Source organism: Anoplophora glabripennis, unplaced genomic scaffold, assembly GCF_000390285.2.
Source record: "Anoplophora glabripennis isolate ALB-LARVAE unplaced genomic scaffold, Agla_2.0 scaffold849, whole genome shotgun sequence".
In the NCBI taxonomy this organism is placed as follows: Eukaryota; Metazoa; Arthropoda; class Insecta; order Coleoptera; family Cerambycidae; genus Anoplophora; species Anoplophora glabripennis.
Window position 1 is genome coordinate 142,343 of NW_019416934.1, and position 17,000 is coordinate 159,342.

Genomic DNA, 17,000 nt, shown 5'->3' on the forward strand with positions numbered 1-17,000 from the left:
ATTTAACAATAGACATTCATGGAGCTTGTAAAAGAGAAAAACTACTAAATATGACAATACGAAAGGCAAAGGAAATCGTTAAAATTGCTGACGGCAAGACACATAGCCAGAGAACAGGAAATTTCGGATACCTTGCACCCTTAGTTGACTAAAGATTGTAGATTTTTCAGTACATATGCTAATGGAAAATGTGCCAGTCAAGTGGCTACTGTTTTGGATGCTCTGTAGTGACTATTCCAGCTGAAGCTGAGACGGGCATTATCTTCACCAAAAGTCCTAAGAACTGGAAGTGTATTTCACTGGTGGAATTGAAAACTATATTACAAATAAAATTCAAGTTTCAAATACAATATCTGCGAGACGAGTTGAAGTTATTAATTTAGTTGTTGTCAGCAACGTTTCTTGATTCATAATAATCAATCGAACACTAATAGGCGAGCGGTTCACCCCTAAAAAGATACTTCTAAATGAAGGTAACCGACTAAATTTTTAAAACAAAAACCTACAGCATGAAACTTTTTAATTTTATAAAGTATATTTTTCTGATAATTTACATATTTTTTTTTATACGTTTCGGCGTGGTCAGTCACTTGTTATAAACAAAAAGTTGTAAAAAAATTACTCGCCGAATGGCTTTGAACAGTTTTTATTTGCAAAATGGAAACACCTTTTGTTCTCTGACAAAAATTCGAAAAATGTGTCCTTTCCGAGATATTTACAAAAAAAGTGACGTAATCGACAAACTTTCGGAATTTTTTTCTAAAAAACTACCGAACAGAGTTTAATTCTAAAAAAAGCATAATAGTTGGCAAAACTTCTACTTTAACATATATTTTTTTGGTATAGGTCAATTATTTTATTGAAGGTTTAAAGCGAGTAAAAAAAAACAGTCTTTTAAAGAAAATCATTATAAACATACGCATCAAAATGGCGGCGTCAGTGGCGCTACGTTGCGTGCGAAACACTTCAAATTCAAATTTTCTTTTTACAATATCTTGGACTAGATTATATTTACAGTAAACATAATGTTATTAGGATATTTTTTATCGATATATAACAATAACATTTAATGATTCAATCGGCTAATGCGGAAATAACCATAATTTTTCCTACATTTATAATAATTAAATATAATTTTTGCAATTATTCTTATGGTTTTTTGAATGCAAAAATTATTATTTATGATTAAAATTATATTACTATTAATGTTACAATATTTTAAACAATTACACTATTTGATTATACTAAAAAAAAATAATTAAACTCTAGCTTGTTCGTCAAGTATAAAATAATAGTTTTTTCGAAATTAGCGCTTACTTTTTTGTTCTTAATCATAACCTTTTATTGCGCCTGATAATAGCAGAAAGACATTGCTCGATTTCCATGCATGTACGCTTATACTAATTACTTGCAAAAACCTTACTCCGGCTACAAAACCAAACAAAATGATCTTTTGAACATTTATACTGTTAACATATATCGATTAAAAAAATCATAATAAAGTTTATTGTAAATATAATCTAATCCAAGATATTGTAAAAAGAAAATTTAAATTTGAAGGTTTTTACTCGCTTTAGACCTTCAATAAAATGATTGACCCATACCAAAAAAATATATCTTAAAGCAGAAAATCTGCTGATTATTATGCTTTTTTTAGAATTAAAATTTGTTCAGTAGTTTTTGAGAAAAAAATTCCGAAAGTTTGTCGATTTCGTCAATTTTTTCACATTAAATTGTAAATATCTCGGAAACGAAGCATTTTCCGAATTTTTGTCAAATAACAAAAAATGTTTATTTTGGTCCATTTTACAAATAAAAACCATTTTCAAAGCCATTCGGAGAGTAATATTTTTTTACAACTTTTTTGTTTATAACAGACTGACCACGCCGAAAAGTATAAAAACATATGTAAATTATCAGAAAAATACACTTCAGAAAATTAAAAAAAATTCATGCTGTAGTTTTTGTTTTAAAAATTTAGTCGGTTTATGCCTTTTTTTAGGGGTGAACCGCTCGCCTATAATTTTTGTACCATTATTGAATCTTCAAAACAATATTTGATCCTCTGTAATATTGGGAACCTGAATTTGCAATTTTCTAAAATTGCTCTAGCAAAGAAAATAATGGTAGTTGATTAGTTTCAATTGTACATTTTTTTCAATTGAAATAAAAATCGATTTTGATAAATCAGACGCCGGGAATTGTAAACAGACCAAAAGAAGGTCATACAAGAGAATATTTTGAAAAAATGAGTACAAATCTTCAGAGTAATTTGGTATATCGATACTACAAAAGGAACCAGTCCGTCCCTGGCGAGCAGTAAGTTAGAACGCGGTCAATCTGCCGGACGTTGCCAGTCAAAATTCTCCAGTGCGCTCTTTCAACCCCTAACGCAAATTACACCACCCTTAAACATTTCCTCGCAAAATTCAAGATAAATTGAATTTGTTAGCGTTTTACTAACACGGGTATTTTTATTGAACAACGGAAGCATGACGTGATAAATGATTTTGAGGTTTTGTACGAAACGTCGATTTTTTACTTTCAATTCAAGCCGTGCAGATTTAGTTTCGCGCCGCAAATTCTCTATTTTTAATCTAGAACTGTTCCAGTTTCAAACAAGAACCGTGAGTGAAACTTAATTGCGCCTTTTGTTTTTCACGGCTGCCCATGTCGTGAATAAAATATTTACATGTATCGAACTGAACCATCAATAAGTTATCGGGTACGGTGGAAATTCAATTCGCATCAAAAGTAGTTAACATTGAGACGAATAAAAATAATTTATTTAGAAATCCCACGAGTTAGAGGCGCATTAAAAACGTCATTATGTCGAAATTGGAAGTAACATTTACAGCTCGTAAGGCCGGCTTTAAATAAACCATGTATTGACAGAGGACGATAACTTGACGAACGGTTCTTTGGATAGGTATGTGCGGCAGTAAATGTTAACTGCCACATTTATGGGTCAATTAACCTTAGATAGCTTACAGGACAAGTTGTACATAGTTTGGGGGGAACCAGGGACACCATAATGTGTATATGGTAGAAAGGTTTCAACCACAAAACATATAATACAAGAAGGTCGTTTTCATAATACCAAAATCGAAACACCACTGACATTAAAAGACAACAACTGGCTCCCTCACTGTGTCTGGCCGCCCAAAAAAATTGAACTAAAGATAGCCGAGACGATAATGATGATTACTTTATTATCTACCGCCGGTAAAACAGATGCCAATTTGCGCGGGCTTCTAAAAATACATTCTAAGGGTAGTATATGACACTATACTAAAATTAGAACTAATTTCAGTAATTAATTAAGAACTTTTTAATCAGGCATAGTATCATCCACAAATTGCAACAAAAATGTTGCAGTTTCTGTATGATACTATGCAAGATTAAAAAGTTCTTAGTTAATTACTGAAATTAGTTATAATTTTAGCATAGTGTCATACGACCCTAATACTACTTTCTTTTAATATTAAAAAATATATACGATATTACGATTTATAATGGTAAAATCGTATTTTACTCGTTTAAATAAACATAAAAAAAACTGCAAAATTTATAAAACAGTATTTATTAGCAATTTTAATGTGGTTATTAATGTTATAAAGAGGGATAATCCCCTCGATTCCAAATCATTGAGGCTAATTTCTAGCCATGGAATAATGGCGCGGTTATTAATGTTGCATACAAACAAACAATTCTATTCACAAACTTTATATTTTCTGTTAAACCTGTTTTCTAAACACACAAACAAAATGGAAAGTTGACGGAGAAAAAACAATCTTTTAAGAATATGAATGTTTTGACATCATAAATAAATAATAAATATTTTCCTTTTGTGTGTAAACAAACATAACCCTTTTCACTATATTTAATTGGAAAACTCAATTTAATATTTACTTACCTTTTTGCCAAAACTTCCAATATTTTTCTCATACTTACTACAAATACATAATATAATCAAGAAAAACGTCATGCTAAACAAACGTGAGTCGTGAATTTCAGTGTGGAAAAGTTAGTAAAAAATTTAAAGACACTAGATTTTACATAGTGAAAAAACTTGAAACAAACGTAACAAACTTAAAGTTACTTCCTTTTCCTCACCCCGTTCTTCGTGTGTCTGGACAAGCTCCATCCCCTCCCTGTTGCGAATCTGGCAATGCTAGTTGCACAGCCATGGTTTCAACTGAGCTGTTTTCTGCTGAATTATTGTAATAGGTACTTAGCATTTATGAGCATTTCACTACACCGGGTGATACAGTTTGGTATTCACGGTTTGTGTCTCTTTTATTTTAAAAAATAGCTATAACAAACCGTATATATTGTTGTGAAATAATATTTTGTCAAGTTGTATTTGTTTGTGTTGTGTGTTGTGTTCTTTGTTTTGTTTGTGTAAATATTTTTTTTATGTTGGTTAGCTGCTGATTGTTAAATACAAACCTTTCTTTGTTTCACCGTATGCTTTACCTCTTCCCTTGCCAGCTGATGTTAGATGCTTGTTTTATTATTAGTGATCTAGTCGGTTCTATTAATTTTAATACACAAACAAGTACAATGCAACACACCAAAAAAAATAGAGATTAAACTTTAATACAATCTTTATTCCAAAAATTTTGTGGGTTGACTTAAAACTTGCAACTTGTAATACAAATTGTGAATATCTTCCAATAATAATAAAGAATACTTTATTAATTTTGTTGTCTTTTCTAATCTAATACAATTAAATACAATACAAGGATTGTTTTTATACTTCAAGAACATTTTACTTTATTAGCAATTAATTTAAACTATTCAATTTTGAATACGTCTCTTTGTATTGCATTTTGCCTATCTTACAGGGGCATAATTTCTTATTTCCTGACAGAAAATTTAACTCTAAATATGGTTGTCCCTATTGATAAATTGGTTCGAGCTCGTGGACTTTGTGTAATTTTTAAACATAATTATGATTGATTGGCTTGTATTTATTTTTATTCAGGTAAGTTCTATAGTTTATTCTGCATTATTTTTCTAAGGTTTGATGCGATAGAAAAGTATTATTTATAGGTTATAGCTATCTGTTTTGTTTATAGTGAACTTTATTTTTATTTTAGGTATCTGATATTTGCTAACTTGAATTTTTCCTTGTTGGAAACTACGTAGATGTCCTACATACCATTTATGGGGCCACTGGAAACCTCTGTGGACTGCTTACAACTGGTAACGGAAATGTTCTCTTTGATGGCAAATTTTTTTCTTGTGGTTTTGAGAACAAACAAACTTTTAACTTTTCTGGCAAGTTTAATTTTCTTACTTGACTATTTCTTTCCTGTACAAATTTAAATTTATTGGAGCTGCCTCTCTACTCTGCATTCTCCAAAAAACCCAAGCCGTAACCAATCAATAAACTTTTGATTTTCATCCTTTCTGGATTATTCTGGTCCTATTTTTGCTTAAGGTCCCTTCACAGAATCCTTAGATGTCCTTTTTTAACAACACTTCTTCACTACACTCCTTATGACTAATAAATTTTTTTACAATGTCCTATTATTTTAACATACAATTTTATAACTAATTAATAAAATATTCCTTATTTTATGTTTTTTTATATAGATCATCTCCAGATACTTGTAAAGCCAACTTTAGTTTTGATATTTGTGAAATTTATAATTTAATTTGACAATTAATAAAATTTTAATATTATGACTTAAGTTCAATTGAGATATCTTCTATGTAGTTACTCGTCTTCCCAGGATATGTATACCAGATTCATCTATAGATTTTGAGCTTTTATTTGATATACGTCACTCTAGGTTTAAATTCTGTTTTCTCAATGTACCGAGTGTTAACAAGTGTCGATGTCATGCATTCTATCAAAAATTTATTTTGTACTTGCGAATTAAAATTAAAATTATTAATTTTATACTATGTGATAGCCTTAATTGTTACTAGTTTTATATTTAGAATCTTTATATTAACAATTTTATACTATTTTGTTGTTGCTATAATAATAGTTCATTTTTATATATACGATCCAAAGTTCGGTCAGTTAATTTTTCATTTGTGTTTCTATGTGTACATTTCCAATACGTTACAATATTTTTAAATCGCCGCTAAAACTCTATCAAATGACATTATTAGATCGTCTCCATGATAAGATATTTTTTTCTGAGTTCAACTATGTAAGGTCTATAGTTTCATTATTCATACAAATATTGCTAGAAAAACAGCAAAAAAGATGAACCCTACTTTTCGTAGCTATATTCTGAAAAATGGTAGCCAGCTGCGGAAACAAGTTAATATGTTTTTTAAAGTAACATATTTTATTTTTAAAACGATAATAATATAATAATTTGAAACAATACTTATTTCAAATGTTCAAAATGACCTCCATTTGCTTCCAAATACAGAATAGCTCTGTTTATCACTCCCTCTCTACAAACACATTCTAGTGTTTCTTCATTTAATCTCCGACATTCTACTCTTATTCTGTTTTTAAGGTCGTCAATATCATTTAAAGGCGAAGAGTAAACTTTTTTCTTTCAGGTAAGGCCAAAGATAGAAATCTATAGGAGTGAAATCCGGAGATATAGCAGGCCATTTAACATCTTTATCGAATGTTCATCTCTTTCCCTTCTGAGTTTAAAAACTCTTCTTTTCTCTTGAAAATTTCCATCTGCCGCCAAATTTCTGGCTAACTTCCTGAAAATTTTATCTGATGGAAGTTGTCTCGCTGAAAACGATGTTGGTATAAATGCCTGACAGCTTTAACGTTCTTTCGGCACTCTCCATAAATTAAAACCGTATCTAGTTTTTCTTGCTTACTGTAAATATTCATGTTATAATTAGTTATACATTTCAATGTATTATTATGAAATCTACCATGAAAAAAATCAGTGCAATTGTGGAAGATCCTCGGGATCGTCCACACTAATAATTAGTTAATTTGTTTATAATACCATAACTTGTAAACTATTCAACTTACCAGATTCCAGATTTCGTGTGAGTTATTAGACAGTGATAAGGAATGAGAGGATGCGATGCCAAAACGTTCTGGTAATAATAAAGCAGTTTATAAATATTTAATTCAAAAGTCATAAATAAATTTCTTCTGTTTATAACTTATGATCTAATCAATATTTTTTAACGCTCGAGGGCTAGTTTTGTAGGTCTTTTGAAGACGAAAAAAAAGCACTTTACTGTTTTCTCGTGGAAATGAATGGAAAAAAGTTATAAGCGAAAAATGTGAATTTACGAAATACAGGGTGTAACTAAATAAATGTAAAACATTTAAGGGGGTGATTCCTCATCGACAAAAAGATAGGATCTTTCATATAAAGAAACTTCATTGGAGCATCCCTTGTTAAGATACAGCCCCTTAAAGGGGGTACATAAAATTTGTTTAACAATTTTTTTCACAAGCACTAAACAAGTTACAATATTGAAATTAACCTGACATTTTCTACTACCAAAAAGACACTTAGCCAGTAATTTATTTGGTTTACCCCATGGTAGTAAGGGGTGGAAAACGCAACCCCTAAAATTTATTTCCAACGTAATTTTTTGTCTTATTATTTTTTTACCATTTAAAAAATTATTTCCGATAGCCTGTTTCATTCTAAAAAAAAATGTCTCTTGAATTTTTTGCCCAAATTAAACCAGTTCGCAGTAAAAAATTATTTTACGAACAACTACAGAGATACATCGTCATAAATGCGGACTGGATTTACTGTTATTTTGTAGTTACTACCTGCATTAAATGATTAAAGGGGAATAATCAAAACTAATTTAATAATAACAAAACATACAACATGTAGAAATCATAGTAAATGTTCAATATGTCTACCTTCAGACATTACGCATGCGTCTAGACGTCGGCGCATTGAGCCACGTATTCGCTCAAATATTCCTGGAGTCTCTCTAATTACCCTGCACGCATCGATAATGCGGTTTCTTAAGTCCTCTACATCGCGAACAGGAGTACGATAAACCAAATGCTGCAAATGGCCCCAAGTAGACAAATCCAGAGGATTGAGATCCGGGGATCGAGCGGGCCAATTCTGTGGTCCTCCTCGACCTATCCACTGATTTGCATATGTTTCAGTTAAATGCTGACGTGCTACTTGACTAAAATGGGCGGGAGCCCCATCATGCATAAAAACCATATCCCTTCTGACGCCCAAAGGAACTTCCTCCAGCAGTACGGGGGGATGCACTTTTCTTAAAAATTGAACGTATGCCTCACCATTTAATCGAGGAGGTAGAAAATGAGGCCCAATTAAATAATCCCCAATAACTCCGACCCACACCTTAAGAGAAAACTGTTCTTGATGGTTAGTTTCGACAATAGCGTGATGGTTTTCATCAGCCCATATGTGGTAATTATGAAAATTAATAATCTTGTCCCGAGAAAAACTACATTCGTCTGTGAATTCGATCGTCTTCAGAAAGTCACGATTTCTTCTAATCATTTCCAGCATCCAATTGCAAAATTCAAGACGGTTCGGAAAGTCTCGCGGTAACAGTGCCTGTACTCGTTGCAGATGGTAAGGGTATAAGAGATGTTCCTTTAAAATTCGAAATACCGTCATATGATCAACATTTAGCTGGAAAGCAATCTTTCTAGTACTGGTAGTAGGTTGTTCTTCTATCAAATTAAGTACTGCTGCCTCAAGCTGTGGTGTTCTTACTTCTCGATGGCGACCACAATCCTGCGTTCTTTTGTTGAATGAACCATATTCACGTAATCGTTGATGAAGTCAGACAAATATTCTATGTGAAGGATGCTGCCGTTGAGGATACATTTCAGCATATCTTGTAGAAGCTTCTAACCCATTCCCCTGCGACAGACCGTAAACGTAATGCATATCAGCCATTTCCTCATTTGTGTATGCCATTTTAATAACAAGTGAATTATTAAAGTAACAAATTAAGAACAGAACAATACACAATTAGTATTACTTCAATTTCAAAAATTTACAAACTGACAGCTTGATTCCAATTTAATTGTCAGTATCGCTAATGGCGGCCTACTAGATAAATTAGTTTCGTATTTTCGTTTTATGGCGATATGTATCTTGTTCGTAAAATAATTTTTTGCTGCGAACTGGTTTAATTTGGGCAAAAAATTCAAGAGACATTTTTTTTTAGAATGAAACAGGCTATCGGAAATAAATTTTTAAATGGTAAAAAAATAATAAGACAAAAAATTACGTTGGAAATAAATTTTAGGGGTTGCGTTTTCCACCCCTTACAACCATGGGGTAAACCAAATAAATTACTGGCTAAGTGTCTTTTTGGTAGTAGAAAATGTCAGGTTAATTTCAATATTGTAACTTGTTTAGTGCTTTTGAAAAAAATTGTTAAACAAATTTTATGTACCCCCTTTAAGGGGCTGTATCTTAACAAGGGATGCTCCAATGAAGTTTCTTTATATGAAAGATCCTATCTTTTTTTCGATGAGGAATCACCCCCTTAAATGTTTTACACTTATTTAGTTACACCCTGTATAATACACCCACCACCACCCCAATAACCACCCTGTAAACAATCTTCCCCCGTTTTTATGACTGTGGCTTATATTCCTGGCCTAAACTTATTAGTACAGCATTATAGATTTTAAAAATTCGGTAAATTTTAGACCATACATGTTGTAGAAATACTGAACAATTTTTTAGTATACTTTCGAATATAGCTTATGTATAAAAATACCAAGTGTATTTTAAAAAGACGCCTATTGCCTTTTTGAGTGTATATAGTGCTAAAGAGGTACCCACCTATTAATATTAATATTACTGCACCATTAATATGTCATTATTTAAAGGGTGACAAGATTGTAACGGAAGTAACGTCAAAGCAGTTTTGGTCCAAACATGGCCACCGGAGGATTTTTGCGTCCCGGCAGAGAAATGCCGCTTGTGAAGCAGATCACATCCAGGATAAAACGTTAGACGGGTGCCAGGGCATTATGCAAAGTGTATTTTAAAATGTAACATTATACAAATTTTATTTATTTATTTGGCAATAGGCTCACGTACAGTCGGAGTTGCGGTAATACAATTTGAGAATAGTGAGCGGCGATCTGTCTCCGGCGCGCTCTCGATCCGGGGGATGATGAAAAGGGAGCGGCAGAGCCCGCCCCCGCCAGATAGGGTGGAAGCGGCGATACGTCTTCTATTAGCATCTCAGATGTCGCCCGACCTATTTACAATTTACTTTCGGGCGCGCCGCATCAGGTTGCAGAGAAAGTCTGCCGAAAAAATCCATTAGATGGTAATTACACTTTTTGAACTTAGCCTTACCTTATCCAAATGTGGACATATTTACCTAAAATTATTTCATTTACCTCTGTCCAATTTGTTTAAGACATCAGCATTTAATTTATGACAAATAAGATAAACTGTAACAACATTAATCCAAACTTAAATTGGAAGAGGACCCGGATTGGAACCCAGGGTTGCTCCAGAAGCAATAAAAATACGACTAGACTTACAAGGAAGGTTATCGATATCAATGAAACGCTAGGTATGTTACAGAAGACAAAAAAATACTAGACACGTATATTTTTTTCTGCGGATAAACATTTTAAAGGGGTAAAAAGCCTCTCCAAATTTTACCCCCAAAAACAGTTTTTTTCAAGAAATCTCTGTTTCTGTACAATTTTTTATTTTTAAACCAATTGGGGATTGCTTATGATCGGTCACCCATATTATGTACAGTATTTTTTTTGCATCCCTTATCTTTTTTTAACGGTAAATATTATTTTTCTCTGCCAAAATTGTAAAGGTCAAATATTTGCAAAAAGAAGTTTATTCTAAAGAAAATCAAATTCTAAAGTTGACCTGTTAAGCGTTTTTCACAAAAGTACTTTTCAAGAGGGTAAACTACCCCTTATTAGAACATTTCACCTTTCAAAAATTATTTGTATATGGATCTAAAATAAATATATTTCCATGTATTAACAATAAGTAGTGCGCGTATTTTAATAAAATTCCCAATGTAGCGATTTTCGGTTTTTGGATGTGTCTAGCTATACAGGGTGTTTCACCTAAGATTCTTCTGTAATTCTTATCAAAATTTTGCTTTGTAAGAAATGTAAAATTGACGGTTAGAAATATTCATTTATACAGGGTGTCCCAAAATAAAAGGCCATACCATTAACCACATATTCTTTGGACAAAAATAGTCCGACTTCCCTTATGCCGTTTTTTATTTGGGCATCCCTGTTTCAATATACAGTGTGTTAAAGTTACATTTTAAAAAACTATTTTTGTTAATAATCCCATTGTTTTGTAAGATACACACTTGAAATTTTGCACGTACTTTTATCTTATTCCAGCATACTTATCATGTAATTTTGGTGAAAAAAATCGAAGGGCGAATGGAGGTAACTGAGGGATGCAGTACACTTTATCCCCTCCAATTATTTCTAAGTACGCCTATGCAGCTTTTTCTTGAAATATCAAACCCAGAATTTTCTTCTGATCATTTTATCTCCTTTGTAAAGTTTTGTTTAAATGCTCCGTTTTGGAGAAAAACGACATGTATTGATGGGTTACAAATGTCTTAGCGGCCGATGAATGTCGGGAAAAAATAGTGAGCTTTGAAAACAAATGTTCATCTTGTCAACATAATGACATTAGTTACTATTAATTCTTTGATTCGGCAAATCGAGAAGTAGTAAGTGGTTAATAAATGCATATCTGCCATATCTGCAAAAGTCAAATTAACTACTGTCACCCTATTAGCCATATTGTCTTATGTTAAATTAAAAACTTAATAATCACTTACTACTTCTCGATTTGCCGAATCAAGGAATTAATAACTAATGTCATTATGTTGACAAGATGGACTTTTTTTTCACAGCTCACTATTTTTTCCTGACATTCATCGGCCGCTAAGACATTTGTAACCCATCAATACATGTCGTTTTTCTGCAAAACGGAGCATTTAAACAAAAATTTACAAAAGAGATAAAATAATCAGAAGAAAATTATATGTTTGATATTGCAAGAAAAAGCATAGGCGTACTTAGAAATAATTGGAGGGGATAAAGGGTACTGCATCCCTCAGTTACCTCCATCCGCCCTTCGATTTTTTTCACCAAAATTACATGATAAGTATGCCGGAATAAGATAAAAGTACGTGCAAAATTTCAAGTGTGTATCTCACAAATCAATGGGATTATTAACAAAAATAGTTTTTTAAAATGTAACTGTAACACCCTGTATATTGAAACAGGGACGCCCAAATAAAAAATGGCATAAGGAAAGTCGCATTATTTTTTTCCAAAGAATATGTGGTTAATGGTATGGCCTTCTATTTTGGGACACCCTGTATATAAAATAAAACAAAGTTATTGTTTAACTATAACTTGATTTTTATGAAAGCCCTTAGGGTTTCTAGTTTTGGAAATTATATAAAAAAAAAACTGATCCTGAATTGAACGACAATATTTTGATGTTAATTTATTCATCATAAGCTGCTCTGGATACTGAAAATTTGTCTTCTTAATTTCAGAATCTATCGTTTTAGTTTACTATTATCTATATAAATAATCTTCAATATTAGTTTACTTCTCTTTCTCAGTTCTATTTCATTCGTTGGAACCATTTTAAAAATTGGAAAATTTGGAGTAATGACGGAATCACATTATCATGTCTTGTGGAACAATTCGACTTACTCTAAGCATCTTTGACCGTGTTCATCAACAAATACGTCACAGGATAGAAACTTGTAATAAAGTTGAAGGTCGCTATTTCCATCAGTTTTCGAAAATGTATTTTTACATTGCAAAAAGGAAACTTCTTTTATTTTATTTTTTTACTAAAGTACGAAACATTTTAAGAAAATGTAAGAAACAGAAAAGTTTATGTGAGTCAAGTTTTCAAAAATGTCATATACATTTTGAATGGAAAACATCTCCATAGTTAAGACACAATGAAATAACCATTAAGGGGTGCAATTTTCAACCCCTGTCCTGTCGAGGGTCGCAGTTTCTTAAATATATGGTGTAGGAAATTGTGAAATATAAAATAAAAACTGAATGGTGTAACTCCAATACCAGACGCTTTTGGAAAAACGTTTGTATAGAACTCTCCTCTACTTTTTCGGAACGAATCGCTTCCTAAAGTTTTCCGCAATATTAAGGAACCACCCTGTACAACGTGTTCAGAGGCAAACTGCAAATTAAAAGACATCCTGTACAGTTACGAACTTTCGATTGCAGTTGTTCAACAACTACGAAAATAATAAACTTCTTCACGAGTTCGTTGTAAGCCGACCTCAACTATATCATTTCGTGCCGCAGGTCCCCATAAATATTGCATCGACCGGGGCGGTTATAATAAATGTTCCTTGACATATTTCCCGACATAAAATATTTGGAATCATCAAAGTGGTCTGGGACGGAACGCAGAACGGTTTAAAGTCCCTGCGGAGATTTTGTCACGTTCAAGAGGCTGAACGTATCAGCCGGGTCAATTTCGCCGGGGCGTAGCGTTACGCCGGACCCAGGAATATGCAGACTGACTGCCCGTTCCTAAATTTATTATGAGGCGCCATTTTCCAAATGGAAATTTTATATATTTATATATGTATATCTGCGCTCTGTTGTCGGGAGGGATCCTCGACGGCTATTCTTTCCTTGTAAGGGTTATGAACACGTTTGAGGAGCGCCCTAATCGAAAATGGGCTTAGGTGGATCCCTTAGGAAAAGGAAACCGTTAAAAAATACAATATCTTTGATTTTTAAACAAAAATACATTTTTTGAAAAATCAATGGATAAAGAAGAGAATTTATAATGCGCTAAACACTAAAAACTGTGAAATAATTAATTATAATAATTACAAATACCTATTAAAACTTAGAAACCATGAAATATTTATATACCAAAGGTTATCCCGCAATTAGATCGCAATTTTAATCACTATGTAGAAAGAGAAGCCAGCTGCCCAAATGTGTACAAGCGAGATGAAGTTATTGAGGGCAAAACCGACAAAACAACAATGATCTTATGAGTAAAAGACTTGATTTATTTACATATTTACTGAAAAATACACATCCAACGGGCAATGCGCAATAACAGAATATGTTAAGTCTATTACTAAAATGGAGAAAAAAAGTTAAACTTAAAAATAACAAATATATAACAAATTATAATATGAGTAGATCTGTCATAATTGGCAACATAAAATAAAGTGAACTATGATTATAAGATTCGTGTCATTGTATCATTGTGAAACACGTAAATTGTTTCACGCATCGTTGCCATCGGTTCCACAATACGGAATCCGTTATAGATCGCATCATCAAGTACGTTTCCACCCCTGTTTCAGCGAAACTTATTCGTGGCGGTAATAAAATATCTTAATCTGAAGAGAACGACCGTTTGACATCTACTGATGTAATGCAAAATTCAAACATCTATTTCCAAGCTAGTCCGGCATGGTAGTTTCCATTCGGGGTGTACCTAGTCCAGTAGGAATGAAATGTCTTATTATTTACCACATCAAATGGTAGGCTACATTCAATCAGTATGAAGATTAAATCAAACAAAAATCGAGTCTTCTGGTATAATACTTATTACTTTCTGTTTATTAATATTTATTTTAAAACTTTTTAATATACAGTACGCGTCTAAAGTATGAAATAAATTCAGTAATAACAAAACAAATTTTTTTTGGGAAAATTCTTGAACAGATCGATTTTTAATTTAAAAAATACATATTTTAGCATAAAAGACGATTTTTAACCGTCATTTATTTTCGAGTAATGACGTCATCGACATTTTTTTCAAAGAGCAACCCCCTATTTTTTTCTTGATTCTGAAAGATTGTTTCATTGTCGATCCGACAGTATTAAAATGTTGCCATATTAGGTACATAGGAAAGTTTTCGAGTAAATAACGATTGAATGTAAGAAAACGTAAATTTTATTCATTAAAAAAATAACAATTCCTATGTCAAGCAAATACAATTGCCACCCACCGACTTCTTGACAATACACAAGTCTGTGTAGAAATTCTTCTTGCACATTATGAATTGTTTCTGGGGTAACTGTGTATATTTCATCTATAATACAATTTTGGAGTTCTTCTAATTTATGTGGTCTATTAACGTACACTTTGGACTTTAAGTAGCCCGATAAGAAATAGTCCAGGGGTGTAAGATCTGGGGATCTCGCGGGCCATTCTATCGGTCCTCGTCTGCCGATCCACCTCCTAGGAAAACAATTGTCCAGAAAATCTCGAACAGGGTGCGCATAGTGTGGAGGTGCACCGTTATGCTGAAACCATATGGTGTCATCAGAATATCAGGGTCATTATCGTTAGGAAAAATTACTGCAAAAGCTGGAACAAGGTCATTTTGTAAAAACTCTAAATATTTTTCTCCTGTAAGGGTTCCTTCAAAGAAGAAAGGCCCTACTGTTCTGTTGTCAACTATTCCAGCCCACACATTTAATTTCTGTGGGTGTTGGGTATGTGTCTCTGCCATCCAATGAGGATTTTCCCGACTCCAATACCTGCAAGTTTGACGGTTCACTGTACCATTGAGACAAAACGTGGCCTCGTCTGAAAAAAGTATTTGCCGGTGTCAATCTCTATTTACCAGACATAAATCATCATAATTTCACAAAAGTGTAAGCGGCGGTCGGGATCGTCTTTATTGAGTTCCTACACAAGTTGTTTGGTTGCATTAAACAATTAATTATAAAATTTAAAGTCTGTTGTAAAGAGAATTGTAAGAGCTTTCAAAAGAAATATTACTCAACCCCCAATGCCAATTAAATATTTTGGGGTGATACTTACCCTTGCTTGGGGGTGAAAGTGGCGGAATCAAAAATACCAGCAAAGAATGTCCTCCTTTAATCTAAAATCGACGGGTCTGAACGTTTCTCTACAAACTTGACGCAGTTCCTGAAAATGGCTCTGTTTCGTTTTCATTTGGCCACCCTGTATATTTTGTTTTGTTCGTTGCTCTTGTTATTGTTATGTCAAGAAGTATTAAAAATAACAAATATTAAATTAATTTATAGAAAAAAATTAAATGTTTCACATGGCCACTTGATTTTTTTTTATTAAAATTATAATGATACTTAATCAATATCTTTGATATTTATTTATGGGAACCCTGTAAATTATACATCGTTGTAAAGAGAAATTCCATTTTCTTCTAATGAGACAAAAATTCAATATGGTGTCCATAATAAAAACAAAAATTAACTACCGCCCATGCAGTACACAATATTAAAGATACGTTAATACTAACCGCAAAAAAAATTCCTCACATCATTTAATGTCAGACTACACATTTTTGTCCTAAAATTTTAAAAACAAATGAAATACGACAAAAAAAGAAATACATAGTATGAAGTCAATTTTCTTGGAATATATTCGGAACAATTCGAAATTTTCTAAATTTAAAAACGAATCCGTGGTCGCTATAAAATTCTTCACATTTTACCGATTTAACCATTTTTGTAGCTGTTAAAATTAGATAGATACCTTTATAGAACAATTAAAAAAATGTAACCCTGTATAAATACTTATTTATGATGACAATAAAATATCGTGGTTCCGCCCGGGATCGAACCGGGGACCTTCTGCGTGTAAAGCAGACGTGATAACCGCTACACTACGGAACCGGTTGCTGAGAAATGTTAATGATACTTTCACCGCTTAATTAGTGGAGTTAAGATAGATTTTGACTTCGCGAAAATTACTGGAAGAGAGAACTTTTTATTTTTCTCTTTGTAAAGTTGTCAGAAACAACATATAAAAAGTTACTAACTGTAGAGTGTACGCTAAATTATTTATTTAACAAATCAGTTGCAAAATTACAGTTTTTGCAAAATATATAATAAAATTGTATTTAAAAAAAAATTATCTGCGCCATTCGAAAGAACAGGAAATTTTACATTAAAAATGTTAATAAAGTTTTTTTAAAATGCTAATTGATTCTGTAAAATTTTTTTTCTAAGGTACGAAAAATGAGACGGGCGGCCCCCA

At 32.4% G+C, this 17,000-nt stretch overlaps 1 non-coding gene across 1 annotated transcript; it reads right to left on the reverse strand.

The window, feature by feature from the left end:
• Window positions 1–16,563: 16,563 nt before the first annotated feature.
• Trnav-uac lies at window positions 16,564–16,636 on the reverse strand. The gene has a single exon. It is a non-coding gene; the product is annotated as a tRNA-Val (tRNA).
• Between the last annotated feature and the right edge of the window lie 364 nt (window positions 16,637–17,000).